The 12,179-nt window shown below is 35.7% G+C and overlaps 1 pseudogene; it reads left to right on the top strand.

Moving 5' to 3' along the window:
• Positions 1-4,765: 4,765 nt before the first annotated feature.
• Positions 4,766-4,884, top strand: LOC120622667 (uncharacterized; annotated as a pseudogene).
• Positions 4,885-12,179: the final 7,295 nt, after the last annotated feature.

The following is a 12,179-nucleotide window of genomic DNA, read 5'->3' as shown; positions in this document are numbered from 1 at the left end:
TAAAAATTTTAAGAATAAGGGATTGTAAGATGACAAGGTCCTTGAAATCTGTGAGGTTAACCAAAGTTTGAGTCACCTAAAAATAAAATTAAATTAAATTAAAATACAATGAAATAGCATCTGAGAGCAAAACTGTGTAATTTATCTCTTTATGGTGATTATTGGAAGAACAAAACTCTCAATACGTTACCAGAGACATGGTCAAACTAAGCACCTGAAATATTATTATTGTAAAACGGAAGCAAGAGAATTCCTACCAAAGCAGAGAAAATAAGGTCAGAAAATTTTTTCAGTGTGAGACATTTTCAAAAATTTTTAATTCAATGATCACAATTAAACATTATCTCTCCAGTTTTTACTCTCCCACACCCTTCTTCCTCAAGGCACAAAGAAAACAGAGGGAGAGGGAAATGCAATTTCCTTCAGAATATAGCATTGTTTCCTCTTCAAAACCTAGTCCTCCTCCTTGTGTGCTCAAGTTAATTTCTGAGCTCTTTAGGACAGAAAGCCATTCTGTCCTTGCCTGACGTGCTTCAAGCTCGTCTTCTACTAAACTTGAGGGCGCAGCTGAAATGGAAAACAGAAGGGAAAGTCATGGGAGCTGAAGTAGACCAATCTCTTGCTGTTCTTTCTGCTTTTATCTTTCTTAATCTACTCCTGCTATAAAGTAAGGTAGAATGTAAAAAAAAAAAAAAAAAAAAAAAAAAGTCAATCCTTCTAAGAAGATTGTTCTCTCCACATGATGATGCAAAAAAAAAAAAAAAACCCACACACACAAACAAAAAAAAGGAGAGTTACAATTGTGTTCAAGACAGACTCCACAGTGCTCGAATCTTGTGAAAAGAGCCACAAGGGTTTGCAAGACCATACTCAAAGCCATGACTTGAAAGAGATCCACACTGTGAAGTTTTAAGCTATCAATGGAAGAATTAAAAAGAAAAAAGAGCTGAGTATTATTTTCATGATAATTGACATACAAACTGTTCAATTTCAGCACAAATTTAGTTCAGCATTTTGTTTTTCAGTCAAACTTGGATAGTGTCCAAAACACGTTAAGACAAAACTGGTTCTAAAATAATTTTTTGCTTACATCCGCATATACCCTACATAACCCTCCAAACTGATTCACAATGATATCCAATTTATTCTTATCCTAAATGTGTCAGTATTCAAATATATTAAAGCCAAGGTGTTTTTGCATGATTACTGTTAGAAATAAAATGAGATTTATGTTATTGCAACCAATGCCCAAGAATGCCTACTTGAGTCTTGTCTCCAGAAAATCCCTACTTCTCTTTATGGTTCCCTAGACATGTAGAAACACATGCACACACACCCCAATGTGAAAATATACCATTTTTTCATACTCTGAGTCATAACCTAATCTCCTAATACAAAGTACTTAATAAAGATGGTTTAGTGCCCACAGCTCAGGCCAAAGTCTAAAGCAGGACCTTTACTCTATCTTAAGTCAGAATCTAAAGGCTTGGGCCAGCAACATGACAAATAAATTTAGAATGATGAGCAACTAATTCAGGCAAGCATCAAGAAAGAGAAGAAATCTAAACAACTATTCTATCCCCAAAAGTTTTGCCTGTCTCAACAATACATACACCTTTAGCTCTTGGAACCAACAAAGTTGAAGAGAAGATCTAGAGTCATTCTTCTGATCACACAGTGACCTCACTCATCAGTAAACATAGCCCAATCAAAGTCTTAAGCTAGGTTTATTTATTCATTCCACAGATTTTGAGCATCTACTACAGACCAGGCAATATTCTAGATAATAGAGCTATAAACCATCAATTTCTTCCATGGAGAATGGAGCTGATGTGGAGAAAATTGAAGCAGTGGCCCCTCTAACTACTATATACAAGTTATTCTTTCAATGATAAAGAAAACACAACTCACCTATAAATAAAACAGACTTATCATTAAAGAGTATGCAGTCTAATTGGAAAAAAAAATAAAAATACCAAATAAACATAAGGGTGAAACTATACAGATAGTTACTTTGATTCAATGAACCCAATTTTAGATTCTTTCTTAAAACAATAATAGAAAATATGGAGATAGGTGACAACACGATGGCAGCATAAGATGTCCCTTATTTTTGTTCCCCCTTTAACATCTAAAATTCAGTATCTCTTCATGAACAAAAGTGCCTCTGTGAAAGCTGTGGGATTCAGCACTGTACACTAAGGGAACCAGGAGGAGTCTCTCCTGCCATGAATTGGATACTAGATAGACAGACCCTAGTATGAGCTGTGGAACCAGCAGGAACCTGTGCATTGGCCCTAATCCCTCACAGCTGTGGTCTGGGAGCACCTGGAAAACACCAGCCTGGCAGACACCCACAGACAAGAGAGCCTCTGTTGAAGTCCAGGTTTTTAGAAACTTAGAGTAAAAAAAAAACTTCCCCTCCCCCTAAAATGGCACAGCTAAGAAAAAGAGGAAGCCGGAAAATCCATCAATGGGGGAAAAGGGAGAGCTGCGAGTAAGCACTTGGCTTTCCCGCCTGTGCAGGATGCTATGAGAGAAACTCATTTCTCCTGAAGCACCCAGAGTATTATAGCGAGCCCTCCATGATGATGGGGAGGAAGAAGATACAGAAAGAGACAGATAAGGATATCAGATGGCATTAAAGGGTCATGGTTCCTGGTGACATGTTCTAGACTCCAATAGGAAAGCTGCCTAATCGCTGCTGGGAAAATATCACCCACAGATCTCCCCAACTGACCCACAGGTAACCTGAACACCCAAGTGCCAAACCCACACCTCCTCTACCCTATAGCCAGTTTCTTATGTGAGCTCCTAAGGGTGATGGTGAAAGCAAACTCAGATAAACAAAGAGTACACACAGAAAACACGGTAAGTTCTGATGGCAAGAAAGAAACCACAACCTTGAGCTATAGCAACCACCTTTGGGAAAACAAAGGAGGTTACTAAAGCAGACCTGGTGCATTTAAGACTGAGAAAAGACATACAAGCTTAATAATTCTGCCACAGAGTGAGCAAGAAGAGAAGAACGGGTATAGTTATACAAAGGCAGAGAAAGCCTCAGAATATAACTAGGACAAACTAAAAGTATCTCTAATCTGAAGTCAGCTAGTAAAGACTGGAGGAGGTGGGTGCTACTTCCAATGTGAAAAAAGCAATATAAAACTTCAAAGAACATGAAGCGTCAAGGAAACATGCCACCAACAAAATATCGTAATAATCCTTCAATAATCAAACCTAAAGAAACAGACATCTGTGATTTATACAATAAAGAATTCAAAATAGCTGTTTTGTGAAAATGCAACGAGCTACAAGAAAACACAGAAAGACACTTCAACAAAATCAAGAAAATAATACACAAACAAAATGAGAAATTTAACAAAGAGATAGAAATTATAAAAAGAGCCAAACTGAAATTCTGAAGCTTAAGAATTCAGTGAATGAAATGAAGAATGCAATAGAGGACATAATATCAGAATAGATCAGACAGAATATAGAATCAATGAGTTAAAGAATAAGAATTTTCAAATAACCCAGTTAAAGGAGAACAAACAGAAAAGAACCCAAAAAAGTAAAGACCGCCTACGTGGTCAATGAAACATCATCAAAAGAACCAATATCAGAATTATTGGAGTTCCAGAAGGAGAAAAGAAAAAAGGGGGGCAGAAAGCTTATTTAAAGAAATAACAGCTGAGAACTTCCCAAACCTGGGGAGAGACTTGGACATCCAAGTTCATGAAGCTAATAGATAACCCATTATTTCAATGCAAAATGATCTTCTCCAAGACATTATAATGAAACTGTCAAATTCAAAGACAAAGAGAGAATCCTAATAAGAGCAGGAGAAAAAAAGATTGTAACCTACAAAGAAACTGCCATCAGGCTATCGGCGGACTTCTCAGAAGAAATCTTACAGATCATGAGAGAATGAAATGATATAATTAAAGTGTTGAAGGAAAAAGATTATTAGCCAAAAATAGTCTATTCGGCAAAGTTATCCTTCAGAAATGAAGGAAAAATAAAGACTCCAGGACAAACAAAAGCTGTGGGACTTGATCGCCACTAGAAACGCCTTACAAGAAATGCTTAAAGGAGTTCTTCAAACTGAAATGAAAAAAAAAAAAAGAAAAGAAACACTAATTAATAACATGAAAACATATAAAAATATACAACACACTGGTAAAGATAAATATATAGTCAGATTCAGAAAACTCTAATTCTTATATAATAGTATATTAACCACCTAACTATATTTGAAGGTTAAAGTATTAAAAATAACTATTGCTATTTCTTTAAAAATACACACTATAAATAGAGATAAATTGTGACATTAAAAACTTAAATTAGGGGAGTAAAAGGGTAGAGTTTTTATATGAGATCAAAGTTATATTGCTATCAGTATAAAATGAAGTGTTGTATCTGCAAGATGCATTATATAAGCCTCGTGGTAACTACAAAACAAAAATCTATACTGTATTCACAAATAATAAAGAGAAAGGAATTAGAGGATGCCACCACAGAAAACACTATTCAAAAAGGTAAGCAGCAAGCAAGGGCAAAAAGGACAATGGAACTTCAAAACAGCTAGAAAACAATAGGATGGCATATGCACAGAAAAAGAAACAATCACCAAAATGAAAAGGCAGCCTACAGAATGGGGAAAATATTTGCAAACCATGTATCAGATAAAGGGTTAATATCCTATATAAAAAGAATTCATTTAATTCAATAACAACAAAAATGCCAATTAAAAACTGGGCAGAAGGTCTATGGCCATGCCACCCTAAACAAGCCCAATCCCATCTGATCTCGGAAGCTAAGCAGGGTCGGGCCTGGTTAGTACCTGGATGGGAGACCACCTAGGAAGACCAGGTGCTGTAGGCGTCAAAAATAAATAAAAAATAAAGGACTGTAAGTTGACAAGATCCTTGTAATCTGTGGGGTCAACCAAGGGTTGCCTTGTTTAAAAAGAAAAAAAGTGGACAGAGGAATTGAATAGATATTTTTCCAAAGAAGACACACAAATGGCCAAAAGGTACATGAGAAAGTTCTCAGCATCAGGAATCATCAGTGAAATGCAAATCAAAACCACAATGAGATATCACCTCATGCCTCTTAGAATGGTTATCATCAGAAAGATAAGTGTTAGCAAGTATGTGGAGAAAAGAGAACAGTTTTGCACTGTTGGTGGGAATATAAATTGGTGTAGTCACTATGGAAAACAAGATGTAGATTTTTCTCATAAAATTAAGAATAGAACTACCATGTGATCCAGCAATGCCACTTCTGGGTTTATATGCAAAGGAAATGAAAACAGAATGCCAGAAAGATATGTGCATACTCATATTTATGGCAGCATTATTCACAATAGCCAAGATATGGAAACAACCTAAGTGTCCTTCAACAGATGAATGGATAAAGAAGATGTGAGATATATGTATCAACAATATAGATGGACCTCAAGGGCATTATGCTAAGTGAGAGAAGTCACACAGAGAAAAACATATACTGTTTAATATCACTTGAATTTGAAATGTAAATAAGCTGAATTCATAAAAACAAAGTAGAAAAGTGGTTACAAAAGGCTGGGGGTGAGGAAATTGGAGAGATGTTTGTCAAAGGGTACAAATTTGCAGTTAGAAAATAAATAAGTTCTGGAGATCTACTGCACAACATTGTGACTACAACTAACAACACTACATTATATACTTCGAAATTGCTAAGGGACTATATCTTAAATATTATCATCAAAAAAATGATAATTATGTAACCGAATGACTAGTGCCACATTGGTAATTATTGGTAATACATAAATGTATCAAGTCAATATGTTGTATACCTTAAATTATACACTGTTATATGTTATTTATGTCAATTTTTAAATATGGAAAATTGATAGAAATTACTTATTATAGCCTTACTGTAATGTTTTACATTTCAATGTATATCCTTTGTCTATACATATGTTTGTATGTATGTATGTGTGTATGTGTATATATAATATAAAAGTAATATTGTGCTATGTATGCTATGTATTCTATAAATAAATATATATAATTCCACAACCTGATTTTTTTCATTTAATAGTCTAGTAAAAAAGATTTTCTCATATCATCAGATATCGTCAAGCATATTTTTAATGGCTTTATATTATAAAATATGGATGAGTCCTAATTTATGTAAGCTATTACCCAATGTTTGTTTTATGTTAGGTCATTTTTTTAATTTTCCCTGTGTTATAAATACCACAAAAATATCCATAATCTAGTACAGTGAAACTATTCTGTATGATACTATAATGGTGAACACACGTCCTTATACATTTGTCAAAATCTATAATATGAACATCTCCAAGTATGAATCCTCTTGTAAACTATGGACTTTGAGTGATAATGATGTGCTAATGTCATAGATCTTTTTAAAATGTATTACTTTGGTGTGAGATATGGATGATGGGGGTGATGTTGTACATGGAAATCAAGCAGTATATGAAAATTCTCTGTACTTTCACTCAATTTTGCTGTGAACTTAAAACTGCACTAAAAAAATAAAGTCATAATACACACACATGCAATATAATCATTATATATCCATGATTGTATATAAATCTTTATGTGCATTTCTGAAAATTTCCTTACTATGTATTTCTAGATATGAAAATTCTGGGTAAATGATCATGTTCACATTAAGACCAATTGCCCTTTTAAAAAGTTTTACCAAATGATGCTGTCACCAACATTGTAGAGAAGTATCTTTTTCCTCTCACTCTTTCTCATACTGGGAATTTTAGTTTCAACCTCTGATTCAAGGAATATCTTCCTGTGGTACAGTAGAAAAGAATGATGTACTAGTCAGATCCTTGGGTTTAGATCCCAGGTATTGCCCAAGCTGTGCAACCTGTGTAAAACACTTGACTACTCTGAACATCAGTGTCTTTAACTATAGATTAAAAAAATAATAATTCCTCCCTTCTCTGGATTTGTTGTAGCTTAAAATAAAACTAGAATATGAAATAGAGCACAAATAAAACCTTGGATGTCTGTCCTATGTAGTGACTGTTGGAAGAATTGACACCTTCCAGAGAGGAGAGTCCCTCCCCAAACCCCTACCCCACCCAAACCCAACAATGAATTGTTCTGAATAACTTAGCATTGTTAATTTCCTCATGCTCAACATCTCTAACATTATGATCCCCTCAACAATGTAAGCCCCTCCAGGCACCAATCTTCTCTCTTATCTATCTCATCTCCATGCTATTGTCTACTTGCCCTTCCTTAATCAATTTCCCAGCATTCCCCCTACTAAGACTGCTCCTGTGCCATCTGAAGTCTCTTTCCTCTCCTAAACAAACTTTTCTATATCTTCATTATCTTGCCTCCAGTCTTCCCAACTATAACTTGAGTGTCTCACGTTTTGCAATGTCAGGGGGTCCTCCTCTCTCATCAATGCCACTTCCCAACCATTACTCATCCTATACGATCTTAACTTTTTTGTTACTCGTGCTTTTGGATTATAGTGCCTAATATAATGCGCTCCATATTGCCAAATCCAGTCAATCTTTTTTAGCTTTAACTTGCTGGTCCTCTGTTACATTCCACATCGTTTACATTGACACTGTTGATTCCCTTGACTTCAGTAGCATTACTTGCTCCTCCTCCTCTTCATATAGCTCTGCCCATCTTTCATTGTGACATACATCGTGCTGCCCATCCCTTTCACAGGGTTCTACCTTGGGGCTCTACTTTATTCCACTATTCTTTTTTCTGCACAAACTTATCTTGAACGCTCTTATCCATCATCGTTGTTTCATCAATGTCTCTATGAGGTTCCCTATATCGCCAAGTTTACCTGAGCTTCACCTTCCTAAAATTCAACATTTGTAGAATATACTCAACTGAATGACTCATAAATGTCAAAATCACATTTAAAAAACAAAGTCCATTATGTTCCTTGACTAACCCTGCTTTTCTTCCTATAATCTTAATTTTAGGAAATGATAGCATCATCCATCAAAATACTCAGAAACTTTGGAATCATTCCAGATTACAAATGGACAAACAGATTTTTCTATTAACCCACACAAGTTTTACTACTTTTATCAAAATTAAAAAGTAATTTTATAGAGTGTTTACTCTTTTCCAAGCACTGTTCTAGCATTCTTTAAAAAGTTAATGTATTTAGTCTTTACAACAGAAAATATTATTATCCCTTTGTTACAGATGAGTAAATTGAGTATATGGATATTAAGGAATTTGCCAGATCATGCAGAGCCAGAATTCAAACTCAGGCAGTCTAGCTCCAGAACCCATGATCCTGTTATTGCAATATGCTCCCTCTTCAGTTCAAACATTAGGCTAGTTACATCCAGTGCTCTGTGAACTGATCACTACTAACATGTCAAATACAATCTCTCCATACTCCCTGGCCTGCACCCTTTGCTTTGTGAATAACGAACACTTGCAGTTAATAGCAGCTGCAGAGGCTATGCCTTTTTATTTTTGCACATGCTGTTCCTGCTGCTTAGAAGACCGTTCTCATCCTTCCCATCTCTGTGCCCCACTAACATTTAACAATTCATTAAGTTTTTGCTCAGATGGTCTCTCAAGCAAAAGCATTTCTTAAACATTTATGTTGAGATACAGGTTTTTATTTATTTCATATCCTCATAGTCCCCACATACCTCTCTCTTTTTACGTACTCTATTATATTGATATCATTTATGACTGATAGACTGTAAGATTTTAAAGAACAAAGATCAGAATTTTTAAAATTTTATGTTTAATTTGTGTCTTCAATTTCCAAGCATCTATTTAAATGTATAAAAAAGTTGTATATAGAGAGGTCTTGAACTTTGGCTCTAGAGTCTTACAGATAAGGATTAAAATTTCATCTTCATCACTGACCTATTTATTATATGACCGTGAGCATTACAGAGTGTATGACATACTCTCTGTATGTAATGCCATTTCCTGAAAAGTGTTGTTGCATATTTCTTATGACCACTATGTGGCTGACCAAAAGACAGGTAGAACATGAGTAAACTTAACCCTATTCAACAGAGTAGCCAAAGACATTTATGTAGCTCTAAGAAACCACTTCTTGGACTTCTGAAAAGACAAATAGCTCACAGTGCAACGCAGTCAATCTAAGCCATTAACATGAGAATCAATGAGGAAAAAAATCTTCAAAATGCCAGTGAGTATTAGACAGATATTGAAAATCCCGTAATAAATCTGCTTTCTCTGTGGTACTAATTAAGGGTCTTTTGGTTGTAGTCAGAAGACAACAGATACTGACTCTGGCTAGATTAAGTCTAAGACAGAATTTAATGGAAGAGTACTGCTATTTCTCAAGATGTATCAGAAGGAATTGAACAAAAAAATTCCAGGAAAGGAGGAAATTAAGGTAGTTCTAGGAATCTCAGTGCAGGACTTTAAGGACATGTTTATTGCTAGAAAACTACCACTCAAGTGACTCAACTCGAATAAATCACAATCACTAAGTCTTACTGTTTTCATATTTCAATTTTTTAAAAGAGAATATGTAACCTGGTTTGTCTCTATGGCCCTAGCCAAAGATTTCTGAAATAAACATTTTTATACTAAAGCTGTGTCTCTAGTTCTTACAGAAAAAGAGTGAGTGGCATAAATGTGTTACTATCTACACAGACTTTTAAGAAGCACATGAGCCTTCTCCATGTGCTTTCTCCATGTGTTTTTCCCTTTCTGGTAGCTGGTTCTGGGAAATGACAGAACCATTGGAAGGAGCTGCAGTTTCTGAAATATCTCATGGAAGAAAGCCTGTCACCAGGCAGGAACTAGTACATGAGTAAGAAATGAGCTTTTATTTATATTAAGCCACTAAAATTTTGGAGTCCATTTATCACAGCAGATAGCATTAATACAAAGTTTGATTGCAGAAGAGGTTGAAAAAGCCAGAATGAAATATTGTTTGAGATGACAATTGCTGGATTTAGCAAGATTATAAGGAATAGATGTGCTCAGACAAAATTAGCTGATTTGAGAGGCAAGGGAACAAAAAATTTATAAAATCTGACTGCTTCTAGACTTCATAAAGGCAGGAGATGAAATCTGTGAGGGGGGAAAATGACTGCTAATACTTTTCAGTTAAAGTTTAGCCTTATGAAAAGAAATGATTAGGGATGTTGCCTTGTAAGTAAAAACTATTACTCCAGATGGTTTCAAGATAACCACCATTACCACTAGAAAAAGACATAAGGACTAAGAATCAAAGAAATAATGCATATTGGAGAACTATACCGAGGAAATTATATGTGGCAGGGGGTGGGAGGTAAATCTTGACAATGGAACTGATTGGAAACAAATAAAGATGTTTGATCAAAGAAACCATAAGCATATCCTCAAAAAGCCTTTGACTGTTAAGACGTTCAAACATATCTAGGGGTTTCACCCACAACCTTGAGTAAACAGAAAGTAGCTGGAAAACCTGGGCAAATACAAAGTAATACACTCAACAACACCCACTTCAGGTGTGCCCATGGGAGATAAGAAGGAGAAGATGGTGCTAGTGGTCATGGAGAACAACAAACAAGAGTTTCTTCCAAAGCTAAATCAAGTACCTACATAAGGTATTTCCTCTTTTGGAAGAATCCTGCCTATCAGGATGCTGTCACTGCTACAGACCAGTAATTATTGTGTTTATCACTTCTTGCTTTTCTAGACTGAGTGCTTCTACTCCACAATTGTACACTGTGTATGTATGAGCATAGAGGGGTGTCAGGAAATAAGGCAAGCCTGTAAGTTGCGGCATCTTCAAGAGCCATATCTGGATCTGATAAAAGTGACTGAAATGGTTCAGGGATATTGGATTTTGAAATGGATAAAAAAATAAAATTGGAAATTTAGGCCATTCCCCTTGTAGAGGAAGTAAATCTGTTCTATATGCGGAAAGAAGAGTACAAATGGACAAACAGTCAGTAGCTCAGGGGGAAGACTCTAGCAGAGATGGTTAGCTGGCAAGCAAAATACTGTGTTTCCCCAGCTGCCAACAGTTCCTGCTCCACCCCAACTCCCTGCTCCTTTTATACGGCCATGTGGCAATTTCTTATTAATGGAGTGAGAGAAATAAGAAAAGAAATAATGCCTATGACTTGCAGGCCAAGGTTTTGAAGAGCAGGTATATATTCTCAATGCTTCTTTTGCTTCAGTCAGCTTGATACAAAGACACAGAGTTCCCAAGGGGTAGACGAGCCATAAAATAGAAGGCACCTGGGTCCCTGGATTATCACATGGAAGAAAGATATACAATAATCACAAACACCCATTTGGGAAATTACATGAGAGAAAAATCAGCTTCTATTGTGTTAATCACTAAAATCTGGGTTGGTTGCTTTATTTTATCATGTAGAATTTGCTAACTATAATTTAAACATGCAGATTTACTATACGTTGCCTCAAAAAAAATACTCCACTAAAATGATAGAAAAAAATAACTATAAACACAAAGGAAACAAAATAAAGGCAGAAGTAAAGTTATATCAATGATATTTAGAAAATATCTGACTTAGGAAAGTTGAGGAAATAGCAAGAAAATTAATGTGATAGAATTAGATGGATTAGGAATTAGAGACCAAAGATACTTCTAGAAGTAGATACAAAAGAGAGATTAAAAACTGAAGAGTTTATTGAAAATCTACAAAGAACACTTGAACCTCTAGAGCCTCACGCAGTCTAGCTACCTCTCTCTTACTTGGGCAGAGACTATGAGTCAACCCTAGGGATTCAGGACAAAGACCACCAAGAGTAGCTGAGGGTGGGATGCCATTCTTAAAGCAGAAAGGCGCAATAAGACCCCCTCTTGCCACCTTAACCTCCTACCTAAGACTTAGCTTTGAAGGCCAAGTGTCAGTCACATTTGCCCACATGTATTCTGACCCCTGCCAGTCAAAAGTTAGGGAGATCCTTCCTGAGGAAATGGGGCCACTGGTCAAAGGAGAGTCCTCATCTGCACTAATAGTTATGGGTCTCTCAGAGAAATAGTCAAGTTTGAGGCAGCCACAAAACAACCGTCAAAAAGTCCTATCAATACACAAAGAACTTTTTAAGACCTCCCTCTAAAATGAATAGATATTTAATTTTCACTGGACATTTTAGAAAAGCCTCCAATATGAACAGGAGGGCCAAGACAAACTAATCTTT

The sequence above is a fragment of the Pteropus medius genome, unplaced genomic scaffold (genome assembly GCF_902729225.1).
Source record: "Pteropus medius unplaced genomic scaffold, Ma_sr-lr_union100, whole genome shotgun sequence".
Classification (NCBI taxonomy): domain Eukaryota; kingdom Metazoa; phylum Chordata; class Mammalia; order Chiroptera; family Pteropodidae; genus Pteropus; species Pteropus medius.
Note: the sequence above shows the minus strand (reverse complement) of the source record. Positions and strands in the feature narration are given on the sequence as shown.